General features: G+C 35.7%; 1 long non-coding RNA gene across 4 annotated transcripts in view; it reads left to right on the top strand.

Annotated features, from left to right (window-relative positions):
• Positions 1-2513: 2513 nt before the first annotated feature.
• The window catches only part of LOC137626308 (uncharacterized), a 39763-nt gene continuing 26540 nt past the window's right edge, over positions 2514-15736 (top strand). Inside the window, exon 1 of one of the 4 annotated variants that reach the window (XR_011040996.1) lies at positions 2514-2616. This is a non-coding gene — a long non-coding RNA (uncharacterized lncRNA). Of the gene's footprint in view, positions 2617-9986; positions 10037-10180; positions 10239-15736 lie in introns of those variants that run through there. The other 3 variants (XR_011041000.1, XR_011040999.1, XR_011040998.1) reach the window with 3 other exon arrangements.

The following is a 15736-nucleotide window of genomic DNA, read 5'->3' as shown; positions in this document are numbered from 1 at the left end:
TCATTACCTGTTGTTGCCAATTATCGTGGGATGAAATTATAATGTATATCTTGCCAGAATCCAGCACTGCCATTTCATTTACTCTCTGAATTTGTACATGAAATATTTATTTTATATCTTTTACAAGCTATTTGCATGGAACTAATTTAAACTTTTGGAATCCTGTGCTGGTGTCATTTCGTTTAATCTCAAAGATTTTGAACAGAGAATAAACACCTTTAAATGATGAGTAAACTATGGAAAAATAGTGAGTAAATGAGGATGGAGTTAAATGCTTGAGTGACATATGAAACATTGGTTTTGAAAGCTTCACTGGAATTTGCTATAGAAGTCTCCAAGGGTTTAAATAATTGCTTTTCGACCAGAGAAGCAAAGTCAATCATGGTGAATTTATATCCATTACAATATAATGAATTCATTCAAAATGTTATTGTTAAATATAAGGTGAGGAAAGATGGTAAGTTGTAACTCAGTCATTCAGTAAGATTATTTGAAAACATCAGGTTTAACAATAAGTTAGGTAAAGCTGGATATACTATACTTTGAAGTCGACAAATAATGAAAATTATAATATTGTAAGTGGTAGTTTTGTTCATAATGTCCAATATACTACAAAGAAAAGTAAGAGGACTAAACAAACTGGTTATCTGTGACCAATTTGCACGGAAAAAAAAAAAAACTTTGGCTCGCTACAGGAGTAACGAGATGTGTTTTTTTAGAGTATACAGTAGATATTTCAAGAATCATACGACAGGCCATTATTTTTAGGCCTATTAGCTAAGCTACAATCCTAGTTGGAAAAGCAAGATGCTATAAATCCACTAGCTAAGCTACTCCCTAGTTGGAAAAGCAGGTTTCTATAAGTCTACTATCTAATCTACAACCCCAGGTAGGAAAGCAAGATGCTATAAGTCCACTAGCTAAGCTACAACCCTAGTTGGAAAAACAGGATGCTATAAGTCTACTATCTAATCTACAACCCCAGGTAGGAAAGCAAGATGCTATAAGTCCACTAGCTAAGCTACAATCCTAGTTGGAAAAGAAAGATGCTATAAATCCACTAGCTAAACTACTCCCTAGTTGGAAAAGCAGGTTGCTATAAGTCTACTATCTAATCTACAACCCCAGGTAGGAAAGCAAGATGCTATAAGTCCACTAGCTAAGCTACAACCCTAGTTGGAAAAGCAGGATGCTATAAGTCCACTAGCTAAGCTACAACCCTAGTTGGAAAAGCAGGATGCTATAAGTCCACTAGCTAAGCTACAACCCTAGTTGGAAAAGCAGGATGCTATAAGTCCACTAGCTAAGCTACAACCCTAGTTGGAAAAGCAGGATGCTATAAGTCCACTAGCTAAGCTAAAACTCTAGTTGGAAAAGCAGGATGCTATAAGTCTACTATCTAATCTACAACCCCAGGTAGGAAAGCAAGATGCTATAAGTCCACTAGCTAAGCTACAACCCTGGTTGGAAAAGCAGGATGCTATAAGTCCACTAGCTAAGCTACAACCCTAGTTGGAAAAGCAGGATGCTATAAGTCCACTAGCTAAGCTACAACCCTAGTTGGAAAAGCAGGATGCTATGTCCACTAGCTAAGCTACAACCCTAGTTAGAAAAGAACTGACAACATTAAAATACTTATATATAAACTATATTACTACTACTACTACTACTACTAACCAAGCTACAATCTTAGTTGGAAAAGCAAAATGCTGTAAGCCCAAGGGCTGACTTATGTCAGCCTGTGCAACATAAAAAAAACATTTTCTGCATATTAGGACTTACGTCAAATCCACATTATCATAACACTTAGAAAACAAGAAAGTTCACACTACCTAAAAGACGTTAAATCATCAGGCCCTATATCAAGTGGAAATTTAATGTACAATCATGGGCTGCATATTTAACAGCTCTAAATCTACGGCCACCCACAGTCGAGGTGCATCATCGGCTCCCAATAACTTCAAACCAAACTGTAACTAGTCCTGTGTCAATACGATTGGTTCACTTGTAGAAAATATCTCAAGCACTTTGTACATCCAGTTATGGTGACGCGTCATTGCATAATAAAGTATACGTTAATTATTTTGTCTTAAATATTTCTCAACAAAACAGTATGGAAAAGATAGATGCATACTAGGCTGCAGTATTTATTTGCTCATGCAGGCAAATTACTATTCAATAACACACCTAATCTGAGATTTATGTTAAGTGTTAATATTCAGCTGATTATCCAATTCAAGAATTTTCCCTGTTGTGTAACTCTGAATAGCCTCCTCGACCCTAGCAACTCGTACGGGATGGGCGCTTGTCCAAATTCATTTGAAATTCCTCAACGGCAGGGTTTTTATTCAAGTTGCACTTTGGTGCTGAATGGGCTCCCAGACCCCAGTGCTTGTAAAATGAAGTTTCTTAATATAATGAAGGTAAAATATACATATATATCTTACACTCTACACTCTACTGTACATTATCTGTAGAATTGACTTGTTTATCTTAAACGATCGTTATCAAAAATTATGGAACGACTGGAACACCGCTTCTTGAAGACGACGACGGAGACTTGACAGCATTTTTGCCGGTGTTCTGAAGCGGAGCAGACGTACTCTGTGAGTAAAGGTGAGTACTGTATTGGCCTATGGCGAATAACGAAAGTTGTAGGCCTATACGGAAGTCGGTGTTATTTTTTTTTATAGTAGGAATACCATTGTTGATTCAAGAAGGTTAATCGAGTGAAATGTGAAGTAATTTAAATCGGCAACGAAGTGTCTGCAGCATTGGTTTTTAAGACGGCTATATTTTTTTTTCCTGATTGGACATTGGTTTTTCGGGTTTGTTTACGTACAAATAGTTATTGAAACTATTTAAATTTATTAAAAACGCAAGGTTATGTTGACTTTGTAAATAGTTAATTCGCCAATAACCTCTCGGTGCTGTAATTGCAGTTAAGGGTGCCCATTGGGCAAGGGTCTGTCCATGCTAGGCCAATGTTAATTTTATTTAGTTTTGAGTCGACGAAGCCAGTCTGATATCAATGTTCCATCTTGCATTTGTTGATAAGTCAACTTTTACCTTTAATTTGAAAGATTTTTTTACTCCAGTATGATTAAACCTCATTGTTGCGCAAATTTAAACGAGAATGTCTTGGATCATAATTTATTTTGATTTTACGATCATTTTTTATGGTCCTCATTGTCACAGCAAAATGTCTGGGTAAGGATATATAACATGCAACCAAATCATCATGTTTTTCTCTAAAAGCTTTAGTCAATTTCTGATGTAGGCTACTCGGGAATATGCTAACTATAGGCTACTTAGGAAGTGCTTTTGTTCTATTACAAAATCTAAGAGCTCCCGGTGACAGGTGTAATGAATAGTTTAAGATTACTAGACATCTAGATCTGTGAGAATTGCTATGTTTTATAGTGTTTAGTCAAAATTATTATAAAGACAAAACTCCGGCTATTTTATAAACAGTAGCTCTTTGAATTTTCCGTAAATTCATCGGTGAAAATAAGTTTGTATTGGGTAGTGCTTGAGCTAAACTACCCAAATCCCCCGAATGCTATCGTGTTACCAACGCTACTTATTGTTATAAAAGACTATTATGCGAATTCCACGTCCATAGTCTGTATCAAATCAAATTTGCATTCTCATAAAGCGAAAAATAAGATGTAAATGTTATGCATAAACTATGATAATAAGTAAAGCAAGTAATCACTTTCCTTTTTTTATACGAAACGCCCTTTCTATAAAAGATAGCTAATTATCTGGCATTAGAATTTAACAGACATGTGCATAGTATTTCTCAAAATGTAATTTGAAAAGTGAATTCCTCGAGAAATGTATTAACAAGGTCAGATGCACAATGCTAAGTGGTCGGTATAGATGTTAAAGCTTCAGGTTGACGTGATGGTTCCAGTTGATAAAATTTTGATAAAGTATTTTTTCTTTTAAACGTGATATATTTTCTTGCTCTACCTGGAGTACATGTACGGCAAATTTTAGTGGATAAATATGAGACGATATACTAGCGGTAGCTGAAACAAGGCTTGATGCAATTACACATTTTTAGAGAGCGTAATGGCCAATGGGTCCCCCGCGCTTGGCCGTAAGATCCAAATTTATAACTGCAATCTTTAATCGGCAAAGAAATTAGATCATGGAGAAGTATTTAGGGCTCTTTGAGTCGTTCTCATCATGAAATAGTAGAATATAACTCCGTCTCTGGTAACAATATCAGCAAATCATGCAGTTACCTTGAGTGACTTGTGGAATAGACCCAATTGTTAACGATGTCGATTGGCCATTAATGTAACCAATAATAGTGAGGGAAATGTTTGTATTTCTATTTTAGAGAAATTTTGGTTGAAACCCAGGTTTATTAAAAAATACTCCATTAACGATGTGACTTCGAAAGTGAATTAAGATATTAGCCCTATTTCCCTTAGTCATGGCAACTTAGGATTGATAAGCTCTGACTTCGAACTGTTTATCCTCATCGAGTGATCTTGGAAATATAAGTTAATGGCATCTAAACTATTCAATGAATAGATATTTGAGAATATGAAATATCCGATAGAAGGGGACTTAAGCTGAAAGCCTTGCAGGTAAAGGATTTAATACTTTAAATAACCAATATAATTTCTGATAATGAAGGGTAAACTGAATATCTAGTTAGAAGTTACAACCAGTGATGCTGCAGCAGATACAAACTTGAAAGTTTCTTGCTTCAAATTATTAAAGAAAATTAGTCCTCCGATAGTTATGGTGATCAAGAATTAGCTGATTGATTTTATGTATTAAGAATATACAGTATACATAATTGAAAATATGATTTTTTTTTGACTGATTCAGGAATCTGTTTTACCCGATATGAATAACTAAATTTCAAAGTTTAATCATTGACGTGATTAAGGTTACGATAAATATTACAAACGGAACAATTGATGCGATGTCAGTATCTGAAAATATAGGGTGTTTTTTTTTAATAGTGTAATTTTTAATATTTCTAATTACTGCTATTTCTGTTTACGTTAGAGAAATGGCTTAAATTAAAATAAAACCGTTAAAGGTGTTCGTGATTATCAAAAATCCAGTTCTTAAGACCTGGTTCGAATTCATCCTAATCGAAGATACTAAAATGCAATTCTTTAAACAATTACTCAATTTGTTAAGTTAAAAACTCGGCCAAGTAATCGGTCAACGTTTAGGCTATCACGTACCTCATATTAGACTACTGTATGTTTATAGTCCAATTGCTGATACCGCTCTGCATGAACTACAACAAAATGAATATCGATTATGGTGTTGATGAAAGGCTATCATCATCATCATCACTATCCCCTACGCCTACTGATGCAAAGTGGCTCGGTTAGATTTCGCCAGTCGTCTCTATTTTGAGCTTTTAAATCAATACTTCTCCATTTATCATAAAACGCTATAATTTAAAAAAATAATGACAATATACTGTGGAAGGATTTGAAATTATATAAATTATTCTAGTTGTGGTGGCCGATGTTGTAACGTCTCGGACTGATGAACGCCTGATTGGGTTAGTCCCCCTTTGGTGGCTGCAACCTCACCATCTTTGTGAGCTAATGAGGGGGGGGGGGGGCGGTTTGGGTGAGCCTATTGGTCTACCTGCTGAGTCATCAGCAGCTATTGCCTGGCTGTCCTTGGTCCTAGCTTGTATGGAGAGGGAACTTGAGTGCTGATCATATGTATATATGGCCAGTCTCTAGGGCATTGTCCTGCTTGATAGGTTTATGTCGCTGTGCCTTGCCTCCCATTCATGAGCGGCCTTTAAAACTTTTTAAGTCTTATGCCAAATTCTATTTTGCATTACACCATTGATTTGTTTAAAGTCCAAATGAGAAATAGTTAAAGTTTAAGCTATTTGCAGATGATTTACATGTTTTCATTTAGGGCAGTGAATAAACAAGAGATGGAATATTGTAAAAAAAAAAAAATAAAAAAAAAATGGGATGACATTTAATCAACCCAAAGGAAATTGAAATTAAGCTAATTTTGTGAGAAAGGGAAATTGTAGTTGATAAAATAATAAAATTATTTCATTATAATTTGGACAAGATAACCGATGAAGTGTTTGTCTCATCGGGATTATAATTTGTTTCCCAGTGTTTATAATTTATAAAGTGAAATGTAGGCCTATATGTCATCCTGGAACTATTACTTTGATAAATAATGATAGTGTTCTGCTCAGAAAGTATTAACCAACCGTCAGTCATATAAGGGAATTTTAGTTGAGTCTTATTTTACCTACTTACTTTGACGGCTGCTTTTCCGGCCCTATACAGCAGGGGAACCCCACTCTCTACAGGACCTCCACTATCGTTATATCTTGTTCTTTCAGAGTATTCAACGTTTCATTTATTTATTTCCTTATTTCCTTTCCTCACTGGGCTATTTTTCCCTGTTGGAGCCCTTGGGCTTATAGCATCTTGCTTTTCCAACTAGGGTTGTAGCTTGGCTAGTAATAATAATAATTGCTCATTTACCGTTAAATCGTCACTCATGCAATTCACGGAATAAAGTCTTATTACAATTCAATTAAGCTACAATTTGAAAAAAGTCAAAATATAATAGGAAGACTAACGAGGGAATAATTCAACTCAGGTTAGGATGGCCCGCCCCCCCCCCCCCCATTCTGTTTGAGCTATACTGACTTGTGGTGACTCAAATTCTTGAAACTGGATTTTCCAAGTATCTAAGAGATTTGCTGTGCATACTACTTTTAAGGGCAATTTGTTCTGGTTCTGTTACACAGGGGAATCTTGTGCCCTACAGGACCCACAACATCAATTTATCTTATACATTCTCAAGCACTTATCATATCACACATTGCGTGTTTATCGTGAAATACACATTATCGAAGCACTATGAAAACGATCTTCAGTTTCTTCTTAAAAGCCTTTTATATTTTTAGTTTTTAAAATGTCTAGTGAAAGCTCTAGAGCCTATTGTAGACTTGTATCTTGGTTCCAGTAATCTGAAACCAATTGTAACTATTCTCATATCAACACGATTTGTTGGCTGCTCAAAATGTAGAAGTTTTCTTAGGTATTTTGGACTTCCGGTTCTTGTAATTGATAATTAAAAGTCAACAAAGCCAAGGTGTTCCTCGAGTCCTTGGTTATGTGTTCTAGAGCTCTCAAACGCGCATTAAGCTCCTCTACATAAGACATGATAGTCTTTTAGGGGAAAAAATTAAATTTTTATATGGTTCATAGCACTATCCTGTTACTTTCCTTCTGTGCTAGTGTAGATTAAACAATTTATATTATTATTACTAACTAAACTATAACCCTAGTTGGAAAAGGAGGATACTATAAACCCAAGGACTCTTGACAGGGAAAATAACCTAGTAGGGAAAGGGGATAAGGATACAGTGTGGCTCAGTTACAGTTTATTCGCATAGAGCAAAAACCAACGAGAGTCCTCCCTAGCATTGTACGGAATGGGACCAATTGAAATGTCCGTTTTCTATTATACAATTCTGAGTTAGTGCGTTCTTCGAGATCGAAAAGCTCAGCTTAACGGTATTTGGGTAATATGTCGTTAGAAATAAAGGCGCTTTTGGCTAGAGTTTTCCAATATTAAGTGCTTCATATATTTAATATATTCGGCGTCAAAATTATATTTCAAGATATGAAATGTCGCAAGGTTCTTATAAAAAACTATTACATATAACAACCAATCCATTTTTAATTCATACTGGAAGAATTGCGAATGTTAAAGCCGGTGAAATTGTTTTGTCAGTCTTGAAATCATGGCTCATCTTGGTCCTGAATGGTCTTGAGAATTTGAATCATAAGTTCAACTACATATTAGTTACCAAAGTCACGAAAGGCTAGTGATAAATAAATTTACTGATGGAGTACTCCTTGATAAAAACCATTCTTGGTTAAGCCGGAATTTCAAACATCGTTAACACATTTCAACTTTTGAAATTTCTTTGATAGAAAGGGTCACTTTAGTGTGTGCGCATGTTAAAATTTAACTGCTTTATAACTTGATGAGGATTCACCAAAGCTCGAAGAAATTTCCAAGACTTTATTTTGAGGTTACATGAAGAATATTGGAATCTTGGATGTGTGATGTGATAAAAGGAGTTTTAGGGAGTTTATTATATATGAAAAATGAAGCAAGGGGTAAATTTGAAGGACGCTGTTTATCATACTTAGTAACATAGAACATACTTTGTGTAAATTGTAATCAAATTGCTATTATCAACTATAGTAATAACAGCTAATTACAAGTTCTTCGACGGGACATTTCATCCAAATATATTTTTTACTAAAGCAAATTATTTGCGATTGTTTAATGATTTTGGCTACAGTATTTGAACAGAGTCAAATTACAATTCCAATAATGCACCCAGATCGCTAATCTATATTATACCTCAAGTAAAATTAACATTATTATTCATATGGATTTAACCAAATTTTCATAAATTGATTTTCATACCACCATAGATTCAGTTTTCATTTTTGTTTTAATGCCAAGCATTCTTTAATACTAATTAGAACGTAGTTCTGTCATCATCATTTATGCAGAATAATAGAAATACACAATAGGAAATGTGTGTTTTAAGTACTTAATGATTCTTCTAACGTACTAAAGTCCTTTAATCTGTTGAAATCCTCGTGTCTGCTCTTTCATAAGGCATAAATCATTCAATAATTTTTAAAACAACGCCCCCCCCCCCAAAAAAAAAAAAGTCCCACAAGTCTTGGTTTAACAATAGAGGAATTATGTAAACAACGGGTGTTGAGATGATGTCATATTTAAGGCTTCTAAAGTGGCAGTGGGCTGGGAAAGATTATATATATATATTTTTTTTTTTTGGGGGGGGGAGGGGTTAAATCCAACCCTCCACTGAAGTCGAGTGAACTACTTCTCGGGTGGGTCCATATAAATCATCTAACGAAACATTTTCATTGTAACTTATACAATTCCTTGATTGCAGCATCTTCTAAATCATATGATCTTGTGAAAAGTAATTTCTTTAGTTTCTTCTTAAATTCAATTGCTCCACTTAGGTCCTTCATTTCAGTTGGCAGTTTATTATAATGTCTAGGCGCACATTAGCTAAAAGCCCTTTCACCAAATTTACTATTTGTTCTTGGTTCAGATAGTCTGTTTGTCACTCATGTGTCTTATGGTAACATTTGTTTCTAGTTCTAGTTTGTTCAGGCATTCTTGTAGATATTTTGGTTCAGTATCATAAACGTTAGTAAGAGTAGCTTGTATTCAATTCTACTGGGTATATTTTTTTCCATATAAATTAATAAAGGATCACAGTTTCATATGAAAGGATCATAATAGGAAATATTAACTGTTCAGTATCTCATGAGCTATACTAAATATCTAGAGATCTTGATATCAGCTCTATTTTTTTTTTTGCTATATAAATGTAATAACTTTATTTTCTTTTCCTTGGTTATATTATTTTCTTGATTGTAGCCACAAAGTGAAATATGCCTCATTTAACCTATTGACAAACTTCAAAGAATACATTGGTTAAAGGACCTCGTGGAATCCATTTCTCATACTGTATTTTCAAGCGCACTATTTCATGACATTTACTATGTTATTCACTGCATTCTTTACACTGTGACATTCCAAGTAAATGAGCTTTTAAAACTGAAATAGTCTGTGACTGAATTGACATTAAGATTATGTCGAACTTAGGTTATATGATCATTTAATGTCAAGCGAAATTTGAATTAATTTTAAGAAATGGACAAGTGCTGGATATTCAGTTATTTTCCTCGATGATTAATATATTCTATATCAATCGACGAATATGTGAAAACCATTTCATGGTCTAAATGCCTGTTGTTTACTTTTAGAAGACATAATAAGCTATCGGCAATGCGTTGCTTCCCACTATTTTTCCGCGAGTTCCCATATGTTGTTTTACGACCGGCAAGTTTTCCATCCCCTTCATTCCAGTTCCAACTTGACTATCGACCCAAGAGGACGTCTCCCCAGGAGGAGTTGTAAACTTCGCGTAATTTCATTCTTGTATTCATTATATTTAAAATCTCAGTTTACTAAATAGCTATTTTTGCTCATCTGGAAGTCAAAATTGGCACCGAAATGATGATCAGCTAGGTTGGTGTACGCACTACATCCATGTATCGATAAGGTGACTCTTTTTTGCGTGTCGTGGCAGAACAGAAACCCTTCGGGGGACGTGCTTTGAATTACAGGTAATTATGAAATTAAAGTTCACGCTAATTACATGAAATAATTTTCCTTATGATTACCTAGCGTTTTTAACTAGTTTTGGCTACCTGTTGTGATTTCACTAGTTTTAGTTATCTGGCGTTTTTTTCACTAATTTGGGTTACCTGGTGTTTTTAAGTACTTTACTTTGATGGCTGCTTTTCCGGTCCCACACAGCAGGGGAACCCCACTCTCTACAGGACCTCCACTGTCGTTTTACCTAGTTCGTTCAGAGTATTTAACATTTCATATCACATATTGTTCATTTACTGTTAAATCGTCACTGTCAAAAGACTCATGAAATAAGTAAGTCTTCAGTTTCCTCTTGAAAGCCTTAATGTCTTCAATCATTCGAATGTTTCGTGGGAGCTTATCATATAGTCTCGGGGCCGCATATTTAAAGGCTCTGGAGCCTAAAGTAGACATACATCTAGGTTCCAACAGTTTTAAGCCATCTGTAACTATTCTCGGGTCGACACGATTTGTTGGATGCGCAATGTGTAGCAATTCTCTTAAGTATTTTGGACGCCCGGTTCCGATAACGTGGTGGGTTATTGTACATATTTTAAATTCAGTTCTCGCTTCAATCGGCAGCCAGCGTAAATCGATTAGTATAGGGGTGATCTTTTCTCTAGGCGGTAAACCTTTTATCAGTCTTGCTCCTCTGTTTATTATGTTTTGTAATTTCTTAAGTTGCACTTTTGGTAAATTGTAGTAGATAGTTGCAGTAGTCAATCCTGGTAATAACACAATTTATCACAAGTTTCTTTACAGAATTTTCGTCCAGGTACTTTTTTATATACACAATATTTCTTAGATGATAACCAGCAGTTTTTATTACATTATTTATTTGGGCATTTAGAGACAGGTTACAGTCAAGAAATACACCTAGATCACGAACTTTACTAGATATCGGTACCGAGTCATTATTCATGTTCATTTGATTATCACCTAAGTTTCTCACGCCGTTCCTCTTGCCCACCACCATGCATTCAGTTTTGTTCTCATTTATTTTTAGTTGTTTAAATGTCATCCATTCTCTAACACTATCAAGGATTCGGTTTAGAGTTTCAGTAGTGTCATGTGTATCATTTATGGAAAGTAAAATTTTGTGTCATCTGCAAATAGTTTAAACTTCACGTCATGCCTTTGTAGCATTTTCGATAGACCAATAGTATAGATGCAGAATAAGATTGGACTAAGTACACTCCCCTGGGGTACCCCTCTGTTTAAGGGTTCATATGATAAGAGTTTCCAATTTGTACACAGTAATTTCTACCAACCAAGTAGTCTTATAGATATTTGAAGGCTTGATCTTCAACGCCGATGGACCGTAGATCATTTAGTAGCAGTTCATGCACAACTGTATCAAAAGCAGCACTCACTGAGATCGAGCAGTATTAAGATACCACGTTTATTTTCATCCATCATGTCTAGCATATCATTTACAACAGAGCAGATGGCTGTCTCCCTAGAGTATAGTTTTCTGTAAGCAGATTAGTTGTCAGGCAAAGCTTCTATTAATTCTAAGTGGCTGACTAGTTGTTCAAGAATGACATATTCAAGCACTTTTGAGACAAAGGATAGATTTGACGTAGGTCTATGAGCTTAATTCCTGGTAGTCCAGTGCATTTTTTCAGAACTGGTGTAACTATAGCCATTTTCTCAGATTTAGGAAACTTACGTTCATCAATGCTTGCATTTGCTATTCTCATTATTATTTCGGCTAGACTAGAAAAGTCTCTCTCTCCAATTACTTCAGATATTGGCATAGGATTGGTCGCGCAGTTTGTTTTCTTTGCTCTCTTGATAATTCTGGTGATGTCATCTTGTGTTATGTTGTTAGATCGTATTAATTTTGTCTGTCTGGTGTATCATTAATCTGATGTTGAGTATTTACAAATGACCTGGTTATGTTTTCAATTTTGTTTTTAACGAATACTAGAAAATTATTTGCTAGTTCCTGGTCACTGTATCCATCAGGTAGCTTCTTTTCTTTTACATTTTCCATTATACCATTCAGGAGACGATATAACTTATGTCTGTCTGTTGCTGCTTCGAGGATCTTCCTCTTAAAGTATTCACTTAGTTATGGTTGCTGGGTGGTTTTTCCTAGTTTTTGTTCCTTTTTTTTTTTTTTTTTTTGCCAGGTTTGGTTACTCAGTGTTTTTTCTTATTTGGGTACTCGGTGTTTTTTTGCTAGTTTTGGTTACTCGGTGTTTTTTTTTTTTTTTTTGCTAGTTTTGGTTACTCGGTGTTTTTTTTTTTTTTTTTTTTTGCTAGTTTTGGTTACTCTGTGTTTTTTCTGCTAGTTTTGGTTACCTGGTGTTTTTCACTAGTTTTGGTTATCTAGCATTTAGCACTACTATTGAGCGTCTCCTCACTCAATCCCCCTGTTTCCTAATAGGATCTGCCATGATTGCTTTTATATGGGGTGGTAGAAAACTCAAAAACCAGTTTAAAAAAATCATATACACGTATATGGCTATCAAGTACCCAACTTTTATGACAGAACCCTCAATATTGCATGTTTCCGGAAGATAACAGGACGATGGGTGGAGCGTGTGGTTATAAGAGTGATATGAACAGCAAATAACTATACTAATTTTTTTTGCGAGGCAGATTTGCAACGACTTGCAGCAGTGCCCTTTTAGCTCAGAAAAGTTTTCTGCTCTCTGATTGGTCAGAATTATCTTGTCCTACCAATCAGCGATCAGGAAATTTTTCCGAGCTAAAAGGGCACCCCTGCAAGTCAGTGCAAATCTGCCTCGCTAAAAAAAAATTGACTATAGGTACTTCTATAGTCCTGCATGTACCCATGAATGTAAGCTTAGTGGAGGTTCTACAGCTTTTAAATATTTAGCCCCAAGACTATACAATATTCAGTTAAACGTTTTTAATAGACATCCGGATGACTATACAATATCCAGTAAAACGTTTTTAATAGACATCCGAAAGACAGAAGATATTAAGGTATTCTAGAAGCAACTGAAATCCTTCTTGTGTCGTAAGTGCTTCGATGATGTGGATTTTAAAATTGATGTAAAATACGTTGTGTGATACTCGAACTGTCCATACGTCAAACCGATATGCAGAGCTGGTAGTAACTAGTTTCCTGTTGTGATAAGACTAGGAGCACAGCCCTTAAAGTAAAGTAAGTTATATAGTAATTAGTATTAAAGGTTTCTATGGTATAAAGCTTATTACGTGGATAACACGATTAATTTGGTTTTGAAATAGTTTGCAGTTGGGGTATGAAGCGTAGTTTTTTTTTTCATGGTATTATTATTAATGAAAATGTTAATATCAGGATGTTAATTTGGTATGTTCGTGTTTCTATGGTTTAGATAACAATCATAAGTGTCAACGTATAATATTTTATTTTCGTACGGAGGCACGCTAATAGATGATGACCGAAACTTGTTTTACTTGCTTGTTACTTGTTTTGGGTTTAAATCCAACCCTCCACTGAAGTCGTGAACTACTTCTCGGGCGGGTCCATATCAACCATCTAACGAAACATTTTCATTATAACTTATACAATTCCTTGATTGTAGCATCTTCCAAATCATATGATCTTGTGAAAAGTAATGTCTTTAGTTTCTTCTTAAGTTCAATTGCTCCCTTTAGGTCCTTCATTTCAGTTGGCAGTTTATTATAATGTCTAGGCACACAGTAGCTAAAAGCCCTTTCACCAAATTTACTATTTGTTCTTGGTTCAGATAGTCGATGTTTGTCACTCATGTGTCTTATGGTAACATTTGTTTCTAGTTCTAGTTTGTTCAGGCATTCTTTTAGATATTTTGGTTCAGTATCTTAAACGTTAGTAAGAGTAGCTTGTATTCAATTCTCGCCTTTACCGGCAGCCAGTGTAATTTAATTAGTGCAGGGGTAATTCTATCCCTATTGTGTAGTCCTTTTATTAATCTAGCGGCTCTGTTTTGTACTCTGAATTTTCTTCAGCTGATAATTTGGTAAGCCATAGAACAGTGAGTTGCAGTAATCAATTCTTGAAAATATGTGGTGATTAATGAGTATGGCCATTTTCATTTAAGTATTTACTAATAAATGCTATGTTTTTAATGTGATACTTACAATTTCTTACCATATTATTTACATGTTCATTCATTGTCAGTCTATCAGTCTATCATCAATCTATTACTCAAGTACTCTCGGTAAATAAGTGTTTGTTTCGAAGAAAACGGGCTTTTAGCTGTAGAAAATACCTGTATATTTAGTAGAAATACTTTTCCCGTCTGTAACTATAATAAAACCGTACTCTCAACGGCTTTAAGCTTATCCATTTTATCAATGCCATTCACCTCGGAACAGAATTTGGGAAAATATTGATGCAGCTTCTGTGAAATACTCAGCTCATGAGTTTAATGTGTTTTTATATGTCGATTGATAATGAATCGAATTATGATTTAACAACCGTCAGTAATTCAATGTCTTAGACACATTACTTCTAACCGACAGAGTGAATAAATTAGTTGAATTACCCTTAAGAAAAGCCTGTTTGTTTTCTCCATCCATATACCAAGGCACTTCCCCCAATTTTGGGGGGTAGCCGACACCAACAATGAAACAAAACAAAAAGGGGACCTCTACTCTCTATGTTCCTTCAGCCTAATCAGGGACTCAACCGAGTTCAGCTGGTACTGCTAGGGTGCCACAGCCCAACCTCCCACATTTCCACCACAGATGAAGCTTCATAATGCTGACTCCCCTACTGCTGCTACCTCCGCGGTCATCTAAGGCACCGGAGGAAGCAGCAGGGCCTACTGGAACTGCGTCACAATCGCTCGCCATTCATTCCTATTTCTAGCACGCTCTCTTGCCTCTCTCACATCTATCCTCCTATCACCCAGAGCTTTCTTCACACCATCCATCCACCCAAACCTTGGCCTTCCTCTTGTACTTCTCCCATCAACTCTTGCATTCATCACCTTCTTTAGCAGACAACCATTTTCCATTCTCTCAACATGGCCAAACCACCTCAACACATTCATATCCACTCTAGCCGCTAACTCATTTCTTACACCCGTTCTCTCCCTCACCACTTCGTTCCTAACCCTATCTACTCGAGATACACCAGCCATACTCCTTAGACACTTCATCTCAAACACATTCAATTTCTGTCTCTCCATCACTTTCATTCCCCACGACTCCGATCCATACATCACAGTTGGTACAATCACTTTCTCATATAGAACTCTCTTTACATTCATGCCCAATCCTCTATTTTTTACTACTCCCTTAACTGCCCCCAACACTTTGCAACCTTCATTCACTCTATGACGTACATCTGCTTCCACTCCACCATTTGCTGCAACAATAGACCCCAAGTACTTAAACTGATCCACCTCCTCAAGTAACTCTCCATTCAACATGACATTCAACCTTGCACCACCTTCCCTTCTCGTACATCTCATAACCTTACTCTTACCCACATTAACTCTCAACTTCCTTCTCTCACACA

This window comes from Palaemon carinicauda, chromosome 33 (assembly GCF_036898095.1).
Source record: "Palaemon carinicauda isolate YSFRI2023 chromosome 33, ASM3689809v2, whole genome shotgun sequence".
Lineage (NCBI taxonomy): Eukaryota > Metazoa > Arthropoda > Malacostraca > Decapoda > Palaemonidae > Palaemon > Palaemon carinicauda.
Note: the sequence above shows the minus strand (reverse complement) of the source record. Positions and strands in the feature narration are given on the sequence as shown.